General features: G+C 45.8%; 1 protein-coding gene across 4 annotated transcripts in view; it reads right to left on the reverse strand.

Annotated features, from left to right (window-relative positions):
• The window catches only part of CAB39L (calcium binding protein 39 like), a 156756-nt gene that overhangs the window by 133739 nt on the left and 752 nt on the right, over nucleotides 1-22265 (reverse strand). The window lies entirely within an intron of this gene.

The following is a 22265-nucleotide window of genomic DNA, read 5'->3' on the forward strand; positions in this document are numbered from 1 at the left end:
GAGGAATGTGGACCTTGTCAATAATACAATGTCATATAAGTGTGTGTTTTTAATTGATTTGATAAAGAGAGGGAGAGAAATAACGATCGGCTGCCTCCCATACATACTAGTATGTGCCCAAACCGGGGAATCAAACCCACAACTTGGCTTTGTGCTCTTACCGGAATTAAACCCACCACCTTTTGGTGTGCAGAACGCTTCAACCAAATAAGCCACACTGGATGGGGCTCATTAAGTGTTTTGTGTGTTTTTTTAAATATATTTTATTGATTTTTTACAGAGAGGAAGGGAGAGGGATAGAGAGTTAAAAACATTGATGAGAGAGAAGCATCGATCAGCTGCCTCCTGCACACCCCCTACTGGGGATGTGCCTGCAACCAAGGTACATGTCCTTGACCGGAATTGAACCTGAGACCCTTCAGTCTCCAGCCCGACGCTCTATCCAGTGAGCCAAATGAGCTAGGGGCATATAAGTGTTTTTAAGAAAAAGGGCCTACTGTGATAAATTGAATGTCAGTAAAAAATTTTAACAAGGATGGGGTCAAGGATAGGTAACCAGGCATAACTCCAAGTCTCCCACTCCCAGACATCGGTCAAGGTCCTGCTTAGACCCTTGTAACTGTAAATCAAGGACATTTGTGTTTTCTGGGGATAAAAGCTCACGGAACAGAAAGCTCGGGGCTGTTACAGGAAAAAGCCTGTGGCAGTCACTGGCCAGTTTCAATAAATCCTCACTTGCTGTTTAAGACCTAATTGGAGGTGGTGGTCTTATTCTCGTGAATGTTGGTCCACAACATTTGGAGGCCGCAGCGAGATACCCAGCAGGGGAGAGAGGGACCCGCTATCTAGGGCAGGAGGCTCTCCCCCATCCATCACCGGGTAAGCGGCGAGGACTTATTGAAAAATCCTGCAGGAGGTAAGGAGGCGCGTGGGGCGAGATCTCACAGGGGAGTCAAGGAGAGGGCTGGACGCAGCACCCCCTCCCGACTCCAGTCGGTGGCCACGGCACAGGACTTGTCTGTCTGGTGTTTGTTGTCTGGTGTTTGTTGTCTGGTGTTTGTTGTCAAAATGGGACAGTCGTCGTCTGCTTCTGTGTGCTCCCTGCTGCAATGTTTTCTTAAGAATTTTCAGGACTTCAAGAAGAGAGCCGGAGGCTACAGATATGATGTTAATGCTTTTAATTTACAGCGATTCTGTGAACGGGAGTGGCCCACTTTCCAGGTGGGGTGGCCGGATGCAGGGTCTTTTGATCTGACCACTGCCTACCAGGCCCAATATGTCATATACGGCCGCCCAGGGCATCCTGATCAAATTCCTTATATTCAGGTTTGGGTTGACATATTGTCCAAGGAACCCCGGTGGATGAGGGCATGCCTCCCGAGGGGAAAATCAGGACAGAGACAGACAATTCTTTTGGCCGGGCCCCAGAAGGGAAAGGCTCCCCCGGTCCTTTAGGGAGAACAGGAAGAACCCATTAGCCAGCCGCCCCCTTATGTTCCCCCGGACCCACTGGCGGGAGGGGCTTTGTTGTCCTCCAACCCCTTTAGTCCGTCCCATACTAGACAGGGAATGGAATATGGAGCTTCCGGGGGTGTTAGGCCGGCGGCCCCAGTGCCTCTCCTGCCCTTGAGGCAGGCTGGGCCACTGGACCTGGGCCCGGACGGCCAGCCTTTCATGATTTATGTCCCTTTCTCAACTAGTGATTTGTATAACTGGAAGAATCAAATCCCTCTTTTTCTCAGAACCCTCAGGGTCTGATCTCTCTGCTGGAGTCAGTCTTTTTTTTACCCACATGGGATGACTGCCAGCAGTTACTGCAGACCCTCTTCACCTCAGAGGAGAGAGAGAGGGTGAAGGCGGAGGGAGGGAGGACTGCTTTTACCCGAAACTCCCACTGTTTAAAGGGAGATGAACAACTAGACTGGGAGACAGGGGGATTGGTCGAAGAGATCAAAAGTAAGAGGAAAAATCTGTGGGGGAAAGCAACGGGCCCTGGGCTGAGAGATAGGGGCGGAGTTTCAGCAGTTATTTTACTGGCTACAGACCACTATGCAGGCATAGGGGTTTCGTCTGTAGCTTACCAGCAGATGCCTTATCAACTGGCCGAAACCTCGTTGGGTTAGGAGGACTGGAGGCTGCATATTGAACTTATAGACTGCAGTTTGCTAGGCAGAGGTCCAAGCCCAGTTGTATAGGGGTTAAGCTACCTGTGTACAGCAAAACAACTTTTTCCTGTGCCAGAATACATTTTAAGGAAACTGGACAGACTGAGTTTATAGCTAGAAAGAAGAATTGGCTGCAATGCACAGCCCTAACAGTGGCCTGCAAAAAACTGTATAATAACAGAAGATTTAGCTGCCTGAAGTGGCCATAGTGCCAATATTAAATTTCATTGTATTAATATATTGTATTAACCTTTGATTCTCTTACAGGTTTGAATGTAGCTGTATCTGCCAGCAGTTGCTGTAGACCAGTGATGGTCTACAGTCCTTGGTAGTCTTTAGGAGTAACTGGCAAGTGTCCAGATTCCCACACTGAGGGCCATTGTTATAGCTATGTGTTAGCTGTCCTAGAAGGGGGCTATGTGGGGTGAACCTCAAAAGTAGAGGGTGCCTAGCTGCCGAGAAGGCAGGTGCCCAACTGGGCAAAGAAAAATACCCATTAGGTTTTGGTCTCTATTGAGAGACAGTTGACAGTTAGCAACTTGTATACTGTCTTGCAGGCCTGTGTGACCATGCCCATGTCAGGGGTGGCACAAACCTCAACTGTAGGAAACTAGGGAAGGCCTGTTTAGAACAGGTTAGTAAAGTGGTGAATACTAGCCCTCTGTTACAGGAATTACCGATCCTGTGAGGTCCTGTGACGTGTAAAATCTTGTAAAGAAATAAAGCTCCTTTAGTCCGTTACAAGAAAACAAGTCAAGTAAGGGAAACCCTACTACAGGGACAGCTCTGACTGTCTATTAGAATATAGACACGTTGTAAATTTCTTCTTGCCATTTAAAGACAATTACTCTGAAGAGTCCATGAAAAGGGACTGGCAAGGAAAATCAGAAAATCTTAGAGCAGGTCAGTATGTTTTTCTCCTTATATAATTCCTCCAAAATTTAGCAATGCTTAATAAATCATGGCAATACATTTCTTTGCATAAATTCAATAAGACTGGTTCCTAATGGTGGTTTTATTAACCGAAAACTTTGACTGGAGTATCATGTTTTAAAGAGACCTGTCTAGACTCTGAAGACTTGAAGCCAATAAGAGTGCCACAGGAAAAGCCTGGTATCCTGCTTGGGAGCCCTGAAGATGGCTGGCGCTGGAACGTCAGGCCCATGCCCTACCATCACTGGCAGTTGGTCAGAGTAGAAGGGGAGCAATAAGGACGCCTCTGCGTCCCTGCGGAACCCCCACACACTCTGGGCCGCGATGAGTAGGAGGGCTACTGAGATGGGCCTTAAAGCCTAGAGCGTGGGCCCAGGTGGAGTCGCTACAGGTGAGGGATTCACCTTACTCAGCAGATACTATAGGCAGGCCTGATGGCAGCTGGATGGCTTGGCTTCCTGGCACTACGGGGCACATTAAGATTCAATCATGAAATTCCGGCAAAGATAATCAGTTACCATTCTTGTTGTGCTTATGCAAACATCAGGCCAAATTGAATACAATAGATAAATTGGTCTTAATTTGGTTTTCTGATAAACACAAAGGTAATTTTAAGGAGAAAAACTCTATTTCAATAAAGGTTATTAAAACTGAAATGTTTTCTTTCCATCAGGTCACAAGCCCACCTCCTTCTGTGCCCAGGCCTCATCGTCCCTCTGACAGACAGCAAGGATCTCTTGGCTCTGAGAGAAAACTCCGTCCCTCCTCAGCACGAAGCAGTTACAGAAGAGAAATCCAATGCCCATTTTCCCTGAAAGAATTCAGAGCCAGGATCCTTGAGGTAATATATTAGGCAGTTAGACAGACATGAACAGAGCGAGGACGATGGGCCAACTAGTGCTACCAGATGTAACTAAGTATTTCCACTTCTAGGTATGTGAGACAAGGTGCATAGCCAAAGAGGTACTCACCTAAAGTCTCAGGCCCTAGAAAAGGTTAGTAGACTATTTGTCCAAAAGACTTAACCCCTTTGCATTTGAGTATTTAGGTAACCTACTTGCCTCTGGGCGGCAGCAGCCCACCAGCAGAGTGATGCCTAGCCTGAGTAGAAGGTGACCTCTGACCAGACACACCCGCTGCGGATCATCCTCAAGAAGACAATGGACCTGGCCAATCAACCTGCTCTGATCAAGCAGCAAAGGAAGCCGCCAAAAGACCAGTAGGGCCCCTATAGGTCTTAGTGGTCCTCCCAGACCGCCAGCTGCCAGACACCCCAACCTATACCAAGAAGGAAGAAGAGCAAGCAAAAGGACTAGGGGCCCAGGTAACCAGGGGAGGATGGCTGAAACTCCCGGACCACCATCTGTTCCTCCCAGGAAGCCTGGGCAGAATCATCGTATAGACCCATAGGGGCACCCATCTCGGAGGCACCAAGCTGGCTGAGCTTCTTCACAAGGATTACTACGTTCCGGGACTATAGAGGATGGCCAAGGATGTGGCTCGGAGATGCCAGGCGTGTGCCCAAGTGAACCCCGAGCCCCCCTATTACGTAGGGATTGGAGCTTGGGCTCCATTTGGGGCAAGTGCGGCCCACATCCGCAACGTGTCCACGAATGCAGAAACCCCGGGACTATGTGCATGGGGAAACGGGAGGAGGGGATTAACTTTAGGAGATATTACTGGAGCTGGGCTGTGTGTCGCATCTGCCAATTACTCCCTCCCCGATTCCCCCTATGCAGAAAATTGTAACCAGACACTCTGACTTCCGGAGAGACTAGGGTCCGGGACCCCCTGGTACCTGGTGGCCCCAAATGGTACCTGGTGGGCATGCATCACCAGAATCACCCCCTGCATACTCTCCCTAAACCTCCAGACTGGGCCCGAGCCAGGGCTCTGCATCCTAACTCATATCCTGCCGCAAGTGTATTATTACTCAGGGGAAGGAGGAAGGGAGCACCTAATCATAGAGCCTGGGCGGATTAAGAGAGCCCCGGTGTTGGTTCCCCAACTCGTATGACTCGGAATTGCAGGATCCACAGCAGTAGGGACAGCCGCCCTAGTGACAGGACATCAAAATTACAAAGAACTGGGTAATCAAATTGACCAAGACCTGAGTACCCTAGAAAAATCCATAGGACAGTTGGAGGAATCAGTAGGGTCCTTAGCTAAAGTAGTCTTACAGAACAGGAGGGGACTCTTCCTGAAACGAGGGGGACTGTGCCTAGCATTAGGGGAGGCGTGCTGCTTCTACACTAACCACTCAGGGGTAATCAGAAAAGGTTTAAGTCAGTTAAGGAAACGGCTGATGGACAAAGAAGAGGCCCGTAAGGCAGAGGGGAACTGATATGAGAATCTGTTCTTCTGGTCCCTGTGGCTCACAAACCTCCTATCCACTGTGGCAGGGCCCCTCCTCCTCCTAATAGGTCTCATTTTCAGACCCTTCCATGCTCAGGTGCCTCCTCAATTTTATCCAAGACCGAATCCAAGCTGTCAAATTCATGGTCCTGCACACCCAGTATTCCCAGCTAGTGGATACTAGCGACGAAACCAGGGTCTGAATTCGTCTCTTACGACCAGTAGGGAGTGTGATGAATTGAATGTCAGTAAAAAATTTTAACAAGGATGGGGTCAAGGATAGGTAACCAGGCATAACTCCAAGTCTCCCACTCCCAGACATCGGCGTCAAGGTCCTGCTTAGACCCTTGTAACTGTAAATCAAGGACATTTGTGTTTTCTGGAGATAAAAGCTCGCGGAACAGAAAGCTCTGGGCTGTTACAGGAAAAAGCCTGTGGCAGTCACTGGCCAGTTTCAATAAATCCTCGCTTGCTGTTTAAGACCTAATTGGAGGTGGTGGTCTTATTCTCGCGAATGTTGGTCCACAACACTACAGCCTGCTTGGATCAGTGGATGAGTGTTGACCTATGAACCAGGAAGTCACAGTTCGATTCCTGGTCAGGGCACATGCCCAGGTTACAGGCTTGCAGGAGGCGGCTGATCAATGACTCTCTCTCATCATTGGCATTTCTATCTCTCTCCCTTCCTCTCTGAAATAAATACACACACACACACACACACACACACACACACACACACACACACACACGACAAAGGGCCTAAATTAGGGCAGTAGCAATGAGAGCAGAAAATTGAGAAGAAAAGCCTTTTTGGAGGATGAAGCAACAGATTATATTAGTATAGTTGGGCAAAAGGAAGAAGTAACAATTCCAAGTTTTAAATCTGAGCCACTTAACCAAGATAGGAAACATAAGAGAAAAAGTTGTATACAAATTGAGTTGATTTAACTATCCAAAGGCTTTGAGTAATGTGTGTTAAGTACTTGAGAGACAAAATTAACATACAAATGAGATCACAAAAGGGAGCAGTCACATAGTAAAGGCAATCTTTTAATGTTTCAATTCCTTCATCTTTTTAAAACACTAAACATATAATACTTTGAATGTTTCTCCTTTAAGTGAAGTAACCTGAATGTCCTACAAGTTTATCTCACAAACATTTTCAGCAGCTAAGGGACATCCTCATGATTCAGGAATTCAATCAATTTCATTGATCAACTGAACAGCTCAAACTACAGTGGTCATTTGGACCTTTACATTGTTTTAAATCATTTAAAGTTTTTAGTTACATTGCTTAATTTGTCCCCATAATTGACCATACCAGTTCAAAACCAGAAAGTGATGGCAAAATGCACAAACTTAATGAATGACATATACTAGTATGTGATCAAAACTTGCCCTGGCTGATGTGGCTCAGCTGGTTAGAGCATCAGCCTGTACATCAAAAATTACAAGGTAATGTGTTTGACAGGCTCGATTCCTGGTCAGAGCACATAGCCAAGGCCAGGGCACATGGGGAAGCAATGGATTGCTATTTCTCTTTTACATAAATATTTTTCTCTTTCTCCCTTCCTTCCTCTCGCTCTCTCAAATCAATAAAAAACATATCCTCGGATGAGTATTTAAATTATATATATATATAATTTAATAAAATTATAATTCAATAAAAAGCCTGTGGCAGTCACTGGCCAGTTTCAATAAATCCTCGCTTGCTGTTTAAGACCTAATTGGAGTTGGTGGTCTTATTCTAGAGAATGTTGGTCCACAACTTTATTAGTATATATATATACTAATAAAGAGCTGATATGCTAATGGTCGATACACCATAACAGTAATAACCAGGTCATTAGCATATTAGCTGGGGGGTTGCTCCGGAGACTGGGCGGAATTGGGGAGGCAGGACCATCCCGTGCCAGGGAGGGCAGGGGTGAGAACGCATAGCGCCCCCCTCACCAATCCTTCGCCACCCACCGCTTGCACTATGAGTGCCCTGTGGCCCACCTGCCAGGGGAAGGAGCACAGCGCAGCAGGAGGGAGGCTTCCACGCTCTCCTCTGGCGAGCATGACAGGGCGGAGCCTCTGCGTTGCCCTGGAGACAGGGCCGGAAGCCGGGAGGCACCCAGAGAAGCCGGGACCAGCCCTAGGCGACAGGAGGGACTGAGGGGAGGGCTTGAAGCAGCCAGAGAAGGCCAGAGGGTTTGGGGGCTGGGCCAGGTGTGCTGGAGCTCTGTGTGGAGAGGTTCCTGTGTCAAGGCAGGGCAGTGCCACACGATTTCAAATGGCGCTGGGCTCCTAGTACATTAATAAAAGTGTAATATGCTAATTAGGACGGACTCTTCCAGACCTCCATCCAGACAAAGCCACAGTGGCTGTGAAGCCACGGGGCTCAAGGCTGCCTGAGCCCCAGGGCCTCGAAGCCACTCTGGCTCAGGCAGCCTTGAGCCCTGGAAGCTGCCAGGCCTGGGGCTCAGGCAGTGAGGCTCGGGGCTCAGGCCTCATAGCCACCTTGGCCAGCCGTGGCAGCAGACAGGAGGAGCGGGCCTAAACCATCAGTAGGACATCACCTGAGGGCTCCCGGACTGTGAGAGGGAGGCGGCTGGGCTGAGGGACCCCTCCCCCTTAGTGCACGAATCTTCTAATCTAATAAAAGACAAACATGCAAATTGACCGTACATTCGCTACGCCTTAAACCACAACCACCAGCCAATCAGAGCGACTACATGCAAATTAACCCAACCAAGATGGCAGCCAGCAGCCACGAAGCTGGAGCGAGCAGGAGGCTTGGTTGCTCCAGTGATGGAGGAAGCCAAGCTTCCCGCCTGTCGCGGCCGGCTCGGAGCTCCACTGAAGGCAAAAAAGTTTCAATTATAGAAGGTAAATAAATCCCAGAATAAAAAAAAGAAAAAAAGGAGAGGCTAGGAGCTTTCGTTGTCGGGGGGGGCTTGGCCAGCCTGAAAACAGCCATCTGCCCCTCCCCCAGGCTGGCCCATGCACCAGGACTCTATCATCTACACTAATAAAAGAGAAACATGGTAATTAGTGTACAACCGCTACCCTTTTCATTGGCTAATCAGTGAGTATATGCAAATTAACTGTCAGCCAAGATGGCGGCCGGCAGCCAGGCACTGAAGCGAGCATGAGGCTTGCTTGCTGCGGACTCCAACGTTCCCCGCCTCACTTGCCGGCCTCTCAGCGGCAAGTCTAAGCAACTATGTACTATGTTGCAAATAAGAAGCTAAACAAAACCCCAGAAATCAGCTGGACTGAAAGCCAGGCGGACAGAAATATTGTATCCATGTTTTCAGCAGCGAGGCCTCAGAGCTAAAGCTGGCCCAGAATAAAAAAAAAAAAAAAAAAAGAAAACAAGGAGCGGTTGGAAGCTTTAGGCACTCGGCAGCCGGAAAACAGCCCTCAGCCCCTCACCCAGACTGGCCAGGCACCCCAGTGGGGACCCCCATCCTGATCCAAGACACCCTTCAGGGCAAAACAGCCAACCCCTACCCATGCACCAGGCCTCTAATCTATATAGTAAAAGGGTAATATGCCTCCCAGCACCAGGATCAGCGGAGCAGCGAGGCTCCCGGCACCGGGATCAGCGTGACAGGGGGCAGCGACCAAACCCCCTGATCGCCCTGTGGCTCTGTGTGTGACAGGGGGCGGGGCCACAACCACCCTATCCGCCCTGCTCTGTTCGTGACAGGGGAAGGCACCCCAACCCGCTGACCAGCCCTGTTCTGTGCCTGATAGGGGGGAGCTCCCCAATCCCATGATTGCCCTGAGGCTCTGTGTTTGACAGGGGGGAGCTCCCCACCCCCCTGATCAGCTCTGCTCTGTGTGTGACAGGGTGCGGCGCCCCAACCCCCCAACCCCCACGGGCCCTGCTCTGTGCCTGATAGGGGGAGCTCCCCAATCCCCTGATTGCCCTGCGGCTCTGTGTTTGACAGGGGGGAGCTCCCCAACCCCCTGATCGGCCCTGCTCTGTGTGTGACAGGGTGCGGCACCCCAACCCCCCAACCCCCACGGGCCCTGCTGTGTGTGTGACAGGGTAGAGCCATAACCTCTCCATCGGCCCTGCCCCGAGTGTGACAGTGGTGGTGCCCCAACCCCCTGATCGGCCCTGCTCTGTGGGTGATAGAGGGTGGCGCCCCAACCCCCCTCCACGGGCCCTGCTCTGTGGGTGATAGAGGGTAGAGTCATAACCTCCCCATGGGCCTTGCTCTGTGTGTGACAGGGTGCAGCGCCCCAACCCCCTGATCGGCACTGCCCTGAGTGTGACAGGGTGCAGCGCCCCAACCCCCTGATCCGCCCTGCTCTGTGTGTGACAGGGGGCGGTGCCCCAACTCCCCTATCGGCCCTACTCTGTGAGTGACAGGGGGGAGCTCCTCAACCCCCTGATCGGCCCTGCTCTGTGCATGACAGGGGGGAGCTCCCCAACCCCCTGATTGACCCTGCTCTGTGTGTGACAGGGTACGGAGCCCCAACCCCCCTGATGGGCCCTGCTCTGTGACAGGGGGCAGCGCCCCAATCCCCTGATTGGCCCTGCTCTGTGACAGGGGGCAGCACCCCAACCCCCTGATCGGCCCCACCCTGAGTGTGACTGAGGGTGGCATCGCAACCTCCCGATCCGCCCTGCTCTGTGCATGACAGGGGGCTGCGCCCCAACTCCCCAATCGGCCCTGCTCTGAGCCTGACCAGGGGCTGCACTTAGGGATTGGGTGTGCCCTCTGCCACCTGGGAGCAGGCCTAAGCCAGCAGGTCGTTATCTCCCGAGGGGTCCCAGACTGTGAGAGGGCACTGGCCGGGATGGGGGACCCCCCTCCCCCCGAGTGCACAAATTTTTGTGCACCGGGCCTCCGGGCCTCTAGTATATAATAAAAGGGTAATATGCAAACTGATCCTAAGAGCAGAAAGACTGGGAATGACTGGTCACTATGACACACACTGACCACCAGGGGGCAGACGCTCAATGCAGGGGATGCCCCTGGTGGTCAGTGCGCTCCCACAGGGGGAGCTCTGCTCAGCAACAAGCCAGGCTGACGGCTGCCAGTACAGCGGTAGTGGTGGGAGCCTCTCCCACCTCCTCAGCAGCACTAAGGATGTCAGACTGTAGCTTAGGCCTGCTCCCCGCTGGCAAGTAGACATCCCCCAAGGGCTCCCGGGCTGCCAGAGGGATGTCTGATTGCCAGCTTAGGCCCAATCCCCCGGGGAGCAGACCTAAGTCAGCAGGTGGTCATCCCCCGAGGGGTCCCAGACTTCAAGAGGGCACAGGCCTGGCTGAGGGGACCCCCCTACCCCGAGTGCACAAATTTTTGTGCATAGGGCCTCTATTATATATATAAAACTCTGTTGTAGGCATCAGGAATGGCATCAGGTGTTAGATCAGTGGGGTCAGACAAGACTTGGGTTCAGCAACCTCAGTATTTGAATTCTGGCTAGGAAAGAATTCAGAGCCAAGACCCAAACTATAAGAGAATATTTACTTGGTTAATCACAGAAATAGAAAAAGTAATGCCTAGAAGAAATGGGCTTAGGAAACAAGTTATAGAGGCAAAAGAAGGGCCCTTGAAGCTTAGGAGTGAGGAAGCAGGTAAAGAGCCTGGGATGGGGAGTGCAGAGGGAAAGGCAAGAGTATGCTCCCTGGAAGGAGAGCTCACTGGGTCCTCTGTCCTAAGGGTTTTAAGGGTGGAGATTTTAGGGGAGGTCCCAGGGGAAGATCTCAATGGAATATTCAGCAGCTTTCCAGGTGTGTCCTTTCAGGGTCTAAGTCTCCACTGATTGGTTGGCACCAGGGCAGGGGGTCATGATCCAATGCAGCTGGTCCTGAGGTCATCCATGGGATTGCTGGTCTGGTTTTTTTTTTTTACTTTTCTGACCCTGAAGCTGAAATACAACTGAGGCCTAGATGATATCTCTCGGGAGGAAAGGTCAGGGGGGTCCAAACTACAGGACAAGAGATATTCTAAGGGAGGAAAGTTCACCCTGGGAGCAAGATTCTACCCTACAATTGTCCTTTCCTAGGCACCTAGGGTTTCCCACCCTGGTGACCTTTTGTACCTGTCCCATCATTCTTGCTCTGCTCATGTCTGTCTGCCTACATTACAAAGCACAACAATGTATTTCTAGATTTCAAAAATGATTTTTAAAAGAATTATTATTATTTGCAACTTGGCTTTTCAGTTACTGGGGTAGGGAACCTATCATATTTTAAATGAGATTTTTAATAAAAAAAAGTACTCTAAAATCTTTGCTTTAAAGCATTCAGATTTTTAAAGTATCAAATGTTAGAGACTGGAAAAAATGGTGGAGGCTTAGACGGACGTGTTGGTGCTTTGTCCCGGAGCAGATAGGGGCGAGCAGCTGAAACGGGTAACAATCAGCCCGATCAAGCTGGGGAGGTTCAGCTGAGAGACAGTCTGCAGCCAGGAAAGACAGAGAACTCCTAAAAAATGCGGATGGTTAGAGATTGAGGCTGAAACCTCCCCCTGGGCGCCAGCGCAGCGGCGAGACCACGCCATCTTAGGGAGCTGTTACCGGCATCCAGAGATCGGCTACTAACCCGGCGGCTACTAACCCGGAGGCAACGACTCGCAAGCAGCGTGACTACAAGAGCCCAGCGGAGACCTGCATCCCTCCACGGAAAGGTTAGACTTACCCCAAAGGTGCGGATTGCAGTTCAGGTTGGAGCGAGGAACGCGCGTGCACGGGCGCAGGGGAAAATCTACCCCCCCCAAAATTCACGCCCATAGAGGCTAGCGTGACCCGCAAGTGGGGAGGGCTCCCGCAGGGCTGCTGCCAGAAGGTAACACTATAAATGAGCCCATAGTTGGACTGGATGCAAAAGGGCGGCCTCAGAGTTTCCCTGATAGCCGGCTACTTGTCGCCAGGGGCTTGAGCGCGCGCAGCCACTCCGCGCAGACACCCCGCGCAGTTCTGGAGGGTGGAACCCTGTGAGTTCGAACAGCTTCCCAGGCTCTTGTTTGCACACTTCCTCTTACTTCTGTGAGTTTGATTGTTGGCCCAGTGCATGTGATTGCCCAGTTGGGGTCACTAGCAGAGCTTGTAGGGGAAGATTGTTTTTGGGGAGCCTGGGAAACAGTCTGGGAGTGGCGCCTGGGGAACCAACTCTGGGCGGAGCTGGTTCAGGTACAATAGAGAGCTTCTGGACAGAGAGAACTTTTAACCTCGGAGGTCAATCCAGACACACTGCCACCCAGAGGCAGAGCCACGAACTGACTCTTCTGTAAATACAGATAAGGCAATAAGGGGATTTTACGGCCGGCTTTAAAATCAGGACTGTGGCTTACACCACGGAGGAACAGTGTAACAGAGGGAAATTCAACATTCTCCAGAACTCCGGGCGTGCCAATAAGAAGAGTAGAAGATCTGAAGCACCTGCATTACTGCACATTTTTATTTTTATTTTTTTAAATTACTTTTTCTCCTTTTAACTAAGAAAACATTTTTTTTCCTTTTTTTCTTTTTTCTTTTTCTCCATCACCTGATTTTGCCCTTTCAGCTACCACATTTTTATTTTTTTATTTTATTTTATTTTTTTTTATTTTTAACTAGTATTATTACCGCTTCCATTTTACCACTCTTTAAAGTGTCATTTTATTTTGTCTTTATTTTATTTTGGGACTAATGTTCTCCATTCTATTTTCATCGTTCCTTTAGTAACATTTTTCTCTACCTCAATTTGCCTCTGTGCTAAACAATCTCCCCCACTTTTTCCCTTTTGCTGTCCTGTTTCTCTTACCCTACTCTAGCTTTTGATTTTCCCTACTCTTTTTACCCCCTGTCAAAATTTAACCCTGCTCATATATCCCACGTCCAATCCCCTGTTCTAAATCCTTATACACCTTTCCCTTATCTTCCTTCACTATCCAATTTTTTTTTCTCTTCTTCTTCTTTTCTCTCTCCATTGTTTTATTGTTGTTTGCTTGATTGACGAGTATATTGGGTTTTTTTTTTTTTAGGATTGTTTGTTAGGTTAGACTGCTTATTCTTTTTATTTTCCTGCCCCTCCCTCTCCCCCCCCCCCTGGTTATTTCTGTGCTTCTGTTTCCCCTTGCGTTGCTTGATATTATTGGTTGTTTGTAGTTTGTATTCATCTCCAGGAATCTGTTGCTGTAATTTGTTGGTATTAGTGGCGGACCTATAGGAGTTTTCTCCTCATATAAATAGTCTCTTCCCCTTTTATACTTCATTCTCTTTTCTCTCTTACTTTTTTTTTCTTTTTTTCCTCCTCTTTTTCCCCTCCCTTTTCCCAATTTCATTTTTGCAATCCTTTTTTTCTTTCTTTCTTTTTTCTCTTCTACCTTTTTCTCTTCTTTCCCCCTTATCTCCCAACTCTCTTAGCTCGGGTGACCACCTTTATTTGGGGTTAGTAATATCGTAAATACAATAGTGTTCAGTGCCTGGTACGTTGTGCCTTGTTGTGTTGTATTTTGTGCCTTTAAATCAACGCAGCAGATTCAAGCAACAGCGGCCTCCTGATCACCACACGCTCTGCCTGGGGAACAGTTGCTGTGTGTGAAGCCTCCCTCCACCAGCCAGAAGAGCCACCACAGCTGTGAACAGCACCCACCAGAGGCCCTGCTATCAACAGAGGAGCCGCTGCTACCACAACCGCCCAAGGAGCAACCATAGCCCGAGGAGCCACTGCCACCCAGGGAGCAGCCACTGCCACCCAGGGTCCATCCACTGAACGACTCAACAACTAGTCATGTCAGTGAGATCAAACATGGGTAGACAAAGAAACCCCCAAAGGAAAGAAAAGGAGGACTCGCCAGAAAAGCAGCTAAGTGAGACAGAGATATGCAACATGACGGAAAAAGAATTCAGAATAAGGTTCCTAGAGTACATGCACTGGATGTTCAAGAAGCAAGAAGAAACAGATGAAAAACTCAACTACTTATGCAAGAAGCTAGAAGAAACAGATGAAAAAATCAACAACTTAAGTAAGTCCCAAGAAGAAATGAAGAGCGACATAGCTGCAATAAAAAACACCATTGAAAGTATCAACAGTAGACTGGGAGAAGCGGAGGACCGAATTAGTGAATTAGAAGACAAGGAAGCAAAACACACTCAAACTGTACGGCAAATGGAGGAAAAAATTAAAAAACAGGAGGAGAGCCTAAGGGAGCTTTGGGACAACATGAAACGAAACAACATACGAATAATAGGGGTGCCAGAACAACAGAAAGATGAACACGGATTAGAAAACCTATTCGAAGAAATAATATCAGAAAACTTCCCTGAGGTGGGGAAGAAAAAAGTCACACAAGCCCAGAGAGTCCCAAACAAGGTGAACCCGAAAAGACCCACACCAAGACACATCATAATTACCATGGCAAATGTTCAGGATAAAGAGAGAATCTTACAGGCTGCAAGAGAGAGACAGAAAGTAACATACAAGGGATCTCCCATTAGATTATCAAATGATTTCTCAACAGAAACACATCAGGCCAGAAAAGAATGGACGGAAATCTACAAAGTGATGCAAAGCAAAGGACTGAATCCAAGAATACTCTATCCAGCAAGGCTATCATTCAAAATTGAAGGGGAAATAAGAAGCTTCACAGACAAAAAAGGGCTAAGGGAGTTTATCACCACCAAGCCAGCCATGCAAGAAATGCTAAAGGGACTGGTGTAAAAAGAAGAAATATCAAGCTCAGAAAGAAAACAGCCACACACACACACAAAAAGAAATGGCTACAAACAAGTACCTTTCAATAATAACTTTAAATGTAAATGGACTAAATGCTCCAACCAAAAGACATCGAGTGGCTGAATGGATAAAAAAAACATGACCCATTCATCTGCTGTCTACAAGAGACCCACCTCATTAGAAGGGACTCACACAGACTGAAAGTGAAGGGATGGAAAAATATCTTTCACGCAAATGGAAAGGAAAAGAAAGCTGGGGTAGCAATACTTATATCTGACAAAATACATCTCAAAGTGAAGGCCATAACCAGAGATAAGGAAGGCCACTTCATAATACTAAAGGGATCAATACAACAAGAAGATATAACCCTGGTAAACATATATGCACCCAATGCAGGAGCACCCACCTACATAAGAAAACTTCTGGAAGATATCAGGGGAGAGATCGACAACAATACAATCATAGTGGGGGACTTTAATACACCACTGACATCACTGGATAAATCCGCTAGACAAAAACTCAGCAAAGAAACAGCAATCCTAAATGACTCACTAGATCAGATGGACTTAATTGACATCTTCAGAACACTTCACCCCACAGCTGCGGAATATACATTCCTCTCAGGTGCTCATGGGACATATTCAAAAATAGACCACATATTGGGTCACAAGCAAAGTCTCCACAAATTCAAGAAGATTGAAATCATAAAAAGCTTCTTCGCAGACCACGATGGCATAATGTTAGAAATAAACTACAATAAAAACAACCCAAAATACTCAAACACTTGGAAGCTGAATAGCATGTTATTAAATATTGATTGGGTTACCGATGACATCAAAGAAGAAATTAAAAACATCCTGGACACTAATGACAATGAAAACACAACAATCCAAAACCTCTGGGACACAATGAAAGCAGTCCTGAGAGGAAAGTTTATAGCTCTACAGGCCTATCTCAAAAAACAAGAAAAAATGGTAGTCAATCATCTAACTCTACAACTCAAAGAATTAGAAAGAGAGCAACAAGAAAACCCCAGAGTGAGCAGAAGGAAGGAGATAATAAAGATTAGAGCAGAAATCAATGACATAGAGACCAAAAAAACAATACAGAAAATCAATGAAACCAAGAGCTGGTTCTTTGAAAGGATAAACAAGATTGACAAACCCCTAGCCAGGCTCACCAAGAAGCAAAGGGAGAGGTCCCAAATAAACCAAATCAGAAATGATAGAGGCGAAATAACAACAGACCCCACAGAAATACAAATGATTGTTAAACAATACTACGGGCAACTCTACTCCAACAAACTAGACAACCTGGAGGAAATGGACAAATTCCTAGAAAAATACAACCTTCCAAAACTCAATCAGGAAGAATCTAAAAACCTCAATAGGCCAATAACTATGGAAGAAATTGAAGCAGTCATCAGAAAGCTTCCAGCAAACAAAAGCCCAGGGCCAGACGGCTTCACAGGGGAGTTTTACCAAACATTCAAGGAAGAACTAAAACCTACCCTCCTCAGACTACTACAAAAAATTCAAGAGGAAGGAACGCTTCCAAGCTCATTCTATGAAGCCAGCATCACCCTAATACCAAAACCAGGTAAAGACATCACAATGAAAGAGAATTACAGGCCAATATCCCTCATGAACATAGATGCCAAAATCCTCAACAAAATCTTAGCAAATCGGATCCAGCAGTACATCAGAAGGATCATACACCATGACCAAGTAGGATTTATCCCAGAGATGCAAGGATGGTACAACATCCGTAAATCAATAAATGTGATACATCACATAAACAAATTGAGAGATAAAAAACACATAGTCATATCAATTGATGCAGAAAAAGCATTCGACAAAATCCAACACCCATTTTTGATAAAAACTCTCAGAAAGGTGGGAATAGAAGGATCATACCTCAACATAATAAAAGCCATATATGACAAGCCCACAGCCAACATCATACTCAATGGTCAAAAACTAACACCATTTCCCCTAAGAACAGGAACAAGACAGGGATGCCCACTCTCACCACTCCTGTTCAACATAGTACTGGAAGTATTAGCCATTGCAATTAGGCAAGAAGAAGAAATAAAAGGCATCCAAATTGGAAAAGAGGAAGTAAAACTGTCCTTATTTGCAGATGACATGATATTATACATACAAAACCCTAGAGACTCCATCAAAAAGCTACTAGACTTAATACATGAATTTGGCAATGTAGCAGGATACAAAATTAACCCCAAGAAATCTGAGGCATTTCTATACTCCAATAGTGAACTTTCAGAAAGAGAGATTAGAAAAACAATCCCATTTACCATCGCACCAAAAAAATTAAGATACCTAGGAATAAACTTAACTAAAGAGGTTAAAGACCTCTACTCAGAAAACTACAGGACGCTGAAAAAAGAGATAGAGGAAGACATAAACAGATGGAAGAACATACCATGTTCTTGGATTGGTAGAATCAACATCATTAAAATGTCCATACTACCCAAAGCAATCTATAAATTCAACGCACTTCCCATTAAAATACCAATGGCCTTCTTCAAAGATCTAGAACGAACTCTCCAAAAATTCATCTGGAATAAAAAAAGACCCCGAATAGCTGCAGCGATCCTGAGAAAGAACAAAGTAGGTGGGATCTCAATGCCAGATATCAAACTGTATTACAAAGCCACTGTTCTCAAAACTGCCTGGTACTGGCACAAGAACAGACATATAGATCAGTGGAATAGAATAGAGAGTCCAGAAATTAGCCCGAACCAATATGCTCAATTAATTTTTGACAAAGGAGGCATGAACATACAATGGAGCCAAGATAGTCTCTTCAATAAATGGTGTTGGGAAAATTGGACAGATATATGCAAGAAAATGAAACTAGACCACCAACTTACACCATACACAAGAATAAACTCAAAATGGATAAAGGACTTAAATGTACGACAGGAAACCATAAAAATTCTAGAAGAATACAAAGGCAACAAAATCTCAGACTTATGCCAAAACAATTTCTTCACTGATACAGCTCCTAGGGCAGTTGAAACTAAAGAGAAACTGAACAAATGGGACTACATCAAAATAAAAAGCTTCTGCACAGCAAAAGAAACCATCAAAAAAACAACAAGAAAATCCACCTCGTGGGAAAACATATTTGCCAACGTCATATCTGATAAGGGCTTAATCTCCAAAATTTATAGGGAACTCATACAACTTAACAAAAAGAAGATAAACAATCCAATCAAAAAATGGGCAAAAGATCTAAATAGACACCTTTCAAAAGAGGACATTCAGAAAGCCAAGAGACATATAAAAACATGCTCAAAGTCACTAATCATCCGAGAGATGCAAATCAAAACAACAATGAGGTACCATCTCACACCTGTCAGAATGGCCATCATCAACAAATCAACAAACGACAAGTGCTGGAGAGGATGTGGAGAAAAAGGAACACTTGTGCACTGCTGGTGGGAATGCAGACTGGTGCAGCCACTATGGAAGACAGTATGGAGGTTCCTCAAAAAATTGGAAATGGAACTCCCATTTGACCCTGTGATCCCACTTCTAGGAATATATCCCAAGAAACCAGAAACACCAATCAGAAAGGATATATGCACCCAGATGTTCATAGCAGCACAATTCACCATAGCTAAGATCTGGAAACAGCCTAAGTGCCCATCAGTAGATGAATGGATTAGAAAACTGTGGTACATCTACACGATGGAATACTATGCTGCTGTTAAAAAGAAGGAACCCTTACCATTTGCAACAGCATGGATGGAACTGGAGAGCATTATGCTAAGTGAAACAAGCCAGTCAATGAAGGAAAAATACCACATGATCGCACTCTTTCATGGATAATTAAGACCATTACAAACTTTTGAACAATATTAAATACAGTGGTAGAGCTGCCTCAAACTGTTTGACAGACTGCAGTGGGAAGGCCAGGGAGGGTTGGGGGACAGGAGGGAGGGGAGTAAGAGATCAACCGAAGGACTTGTATGCATCCATATAACCATAACTAATGGACATAAGACACTGGGGGGTAAGGGAGGGCAGGGGCTTGTCAAGGGTGGGGGGGAAAAAAGGACACTTATGTAATACCCTTTGTAATACTTTTAGCGAAAAATAAAAAAAAAATAAAAATAAAAAAGTATCAAATGTTAGAATTCCGAATATGTTCTGAGAGCAGTTTTTATTGTTATGCTGATTTAGAGAAATTTTATTTATTTTTTCTTGATTTCAGAGAGGAAACGAGAGGGAGAGAGAGACAGAAACATGAATGATCCCATACTGGGGATCAAGCCTGCAAGCAGGGCATGTGCCCTGACTGGAAACTGAAACCTGACTTACTCATAGGTTGGTGCTCAACCACTGGGCCACACCGGCTGGGCTAGACAAATTTTAATCTATATTCTGTCACAAAATAGCACATTCATTTAAAAGTTATCAAAAAATTTTAAAAATTATACAGCATACATCATTTGATATTGGGAAAAGACTCTAAACTTGTATATATTATGAGATTGCTATGAAAAGTAATCTCTAACATACCAATCTAAGTTAAATCACTTTACTTAAAGTTACTTAATATTGTTCATACAAAAGTGATTATTTTAAAAATTTCTAAGAATCATCCGATTGTTATTATGTCTATAGCACTATATTTCTGAAAGAAAAATTTGAAGATACCTATTTTCAAACTAGAGGCCCAATGCACGAAATTCATGCACGAGAGTGGGAAGGGTCCCTCAACCCGGCCTGCGCCCTCTTGCAATCCAGGACCCCTCGCTCCTAACTGCCCACCTGCTTGCTCCTTACCGCTTGGCTAGCCTCTCCTTAGCGTTGCTGCAGCTGCGCTGGTCAGCAGTGAGCCTGGCTTCTTGCTGAGTCCAGCTCCAGCTGTGGGAGCGCACTGACCACCAGAGGGCAGCTCCTGCATTGAGCGCCTGTCCCCTGGTGGTCAGTGCACGTCATAGTGACCGATCATTCTGCCGTAATGGTCCCTGGGTTTTTATATATATAGATTATTTATCTGCTTAAAATTACAGAATATACTTATACAATATAGTAAATTTTAAAGCTGAAGTATTTTTGACTTGTGTTAAAAAGAAACTAGAAAAGCAGTAAGAGATCTATGACACTGATAATTTTGGTATTCATGCATGCTTTCACGAAAAAAAATGGCATATAGAGCACTTTCACTTAGGGCTCATCTTCATTATCTAAATTTCTCTATAGTTCATAAACAGACCTCACAAAAAGGATATGAATCAATCCTTAATAATTATATGTACAAATTGGAAGCAACAAATAAAGTTCAAATGAACTAAAAGTCACATTTTCTAGAAAACTTGTGTTTCTTAGCCACTGATCTGTGGATGAAAAGGGGCCACATGCTAACCTGACAAGCTCAGGAAAGGCCTGTGTGGTGGTCTTGCAAACTCAAAGACGTAAGGTCTGAATTTAAAACTTGAACTAAAAGCAGTTATCATGGTTAGTCATGTCCTAGGCTGGTGTCTTCCCTGACAAAGGTCAATCTTTACTTTAACTGAGTCTTTTGTCTTTTTTGCATCTACGATAACATATAGTCAGAATGTCAAAGTAATTTTCCTTTTTTCTGGACCCCTCAAAGCACAGCACAGGCACCAGTGAGCGGAGACCACAAATCCCCTCAGTTATTGAGTTCATTGTTGACTGTTAACTATCCTGCACCCACCTATGTAAAAGAAGTATGTGTCTATCGTTTTACTTTTTATCCAATCCCTGCTTTGCTTTCTCCCACTTCCCTAATCTATCAGCAATGGATGTCATGTAAACCACTTACATCTCCTCTTTTGGTTGTAATGTATAAAACAAGGTAAAAAATCGCCATTCTCTGGAGCATTCTCCCAATACATTGAGATTCTGCTTCCTGACAATGGTTAACAGTTTGGCTTACATAAACTCACAAAATTTCTTTACAAGTTTGAATGTTTTCTTATGTTAACAGATTTCTAATGTACCTTAGGCTTCAATTCAACACTAAATTATTGCTACTTGAGGCCTTAGCAGGGTAAGTCAGTTGGTTAGAGCATAGTCCAATATGCCAAGGTTGAGGGTTTGATCCCTGGTTAGGGCAAGTACAAGAATCAACCAATGAATACATAAATAAGTGGAACAACAAATTGATGTTTCTCTCCCTTCCCCCTTTCTCTAAAATCAAATTTAAAAAAAAAAAGAATCAACAGCCCTTGCTGGTTTGGCTCAGAGGATAGAGCGTCAGCCTGTGGACTCAAGGTTCCGGGTTGGATTCTGATGAAGGGGACATGCCCAGGATTGCAGGGGTCGATCTCCAGTGGGGGGGTATACAGGAGGCAGCCAATTAATGATTCTCTTTCATCATTGATGTTTCTCCCTCTCTCTCCCTCTCCTTTCTTCTCTGAAATCAATAAAAATATATTTTATAAAATAGTAAAAATAAAAAAAGAATCAACGAATGAATGCATAAGTGGAACAAATCGGCTTCCCTCCCTCCCTCTCTGTAAAATCAGTAAATAAAAAAATAAAAATATAAATTATTGATCCCGGAACCCTTGCAATTTATGTTTTATAAAATTCGAATTAAAAAGCAAATTTTTAAGATAAAATATTTAATTATTTTACTGCTGTTTTCTTTGGTATTCCTGCAACAAAACACACGGTACTGTTGACTCTGTTGGGCCACCAGTTAACTTTGAATAATTGAAAACTAAACTCAAGGCAGTAAGATGAATAGCTTTGCTTTCTTCTCATGCATGTCAAAACTGCTAAAGTTAATCACAAAATATTAGTCTTTTATCAGCTAGGTTAGGTTCTCGAATCTGATAAAATTTCCCCCTCAAATTAGACAACGCGTGTTTCCTACTTCGATTAAAAAAAAGAGAGAGAGAGAGGATAAAAAGGAGGTACTTGTGTCCTTCCTTCCAACCGAAAAAGAGCTCAGACGTTAGGCTGCGTTCCCGCAGGAAGGCCGCCCAGGCCCACGGCGCCGCGGCCAGGCTCGGCCAGGCCGACCCAAACGCGGCTCACCCTCCCTCGTCACCAGGGAAACCAAGATCTGACCAAATTCCGCCTGCACTCCCACTGTTTCTACAAAGACCAGCACCTTCCGGCGTTTAAAAA

The sequence above is a fragment of the Myotis lucifugus genome, unplaced genomic scaffold, assembly GCF_000147115.1.
Source record: "Myotis lucifugus unplaced genomic scaffold, Myoluc2.0 scaffold_7, whole genome shotgun sequence".
In the NCBI taxonomy this organism is placed as follows: domain Eukaryota; kingdom Metazoa; phylum Chordata; class Mammalia; order Chiroptera; family Vespertilionidae; genus Myotis; species Myotis lucifugus.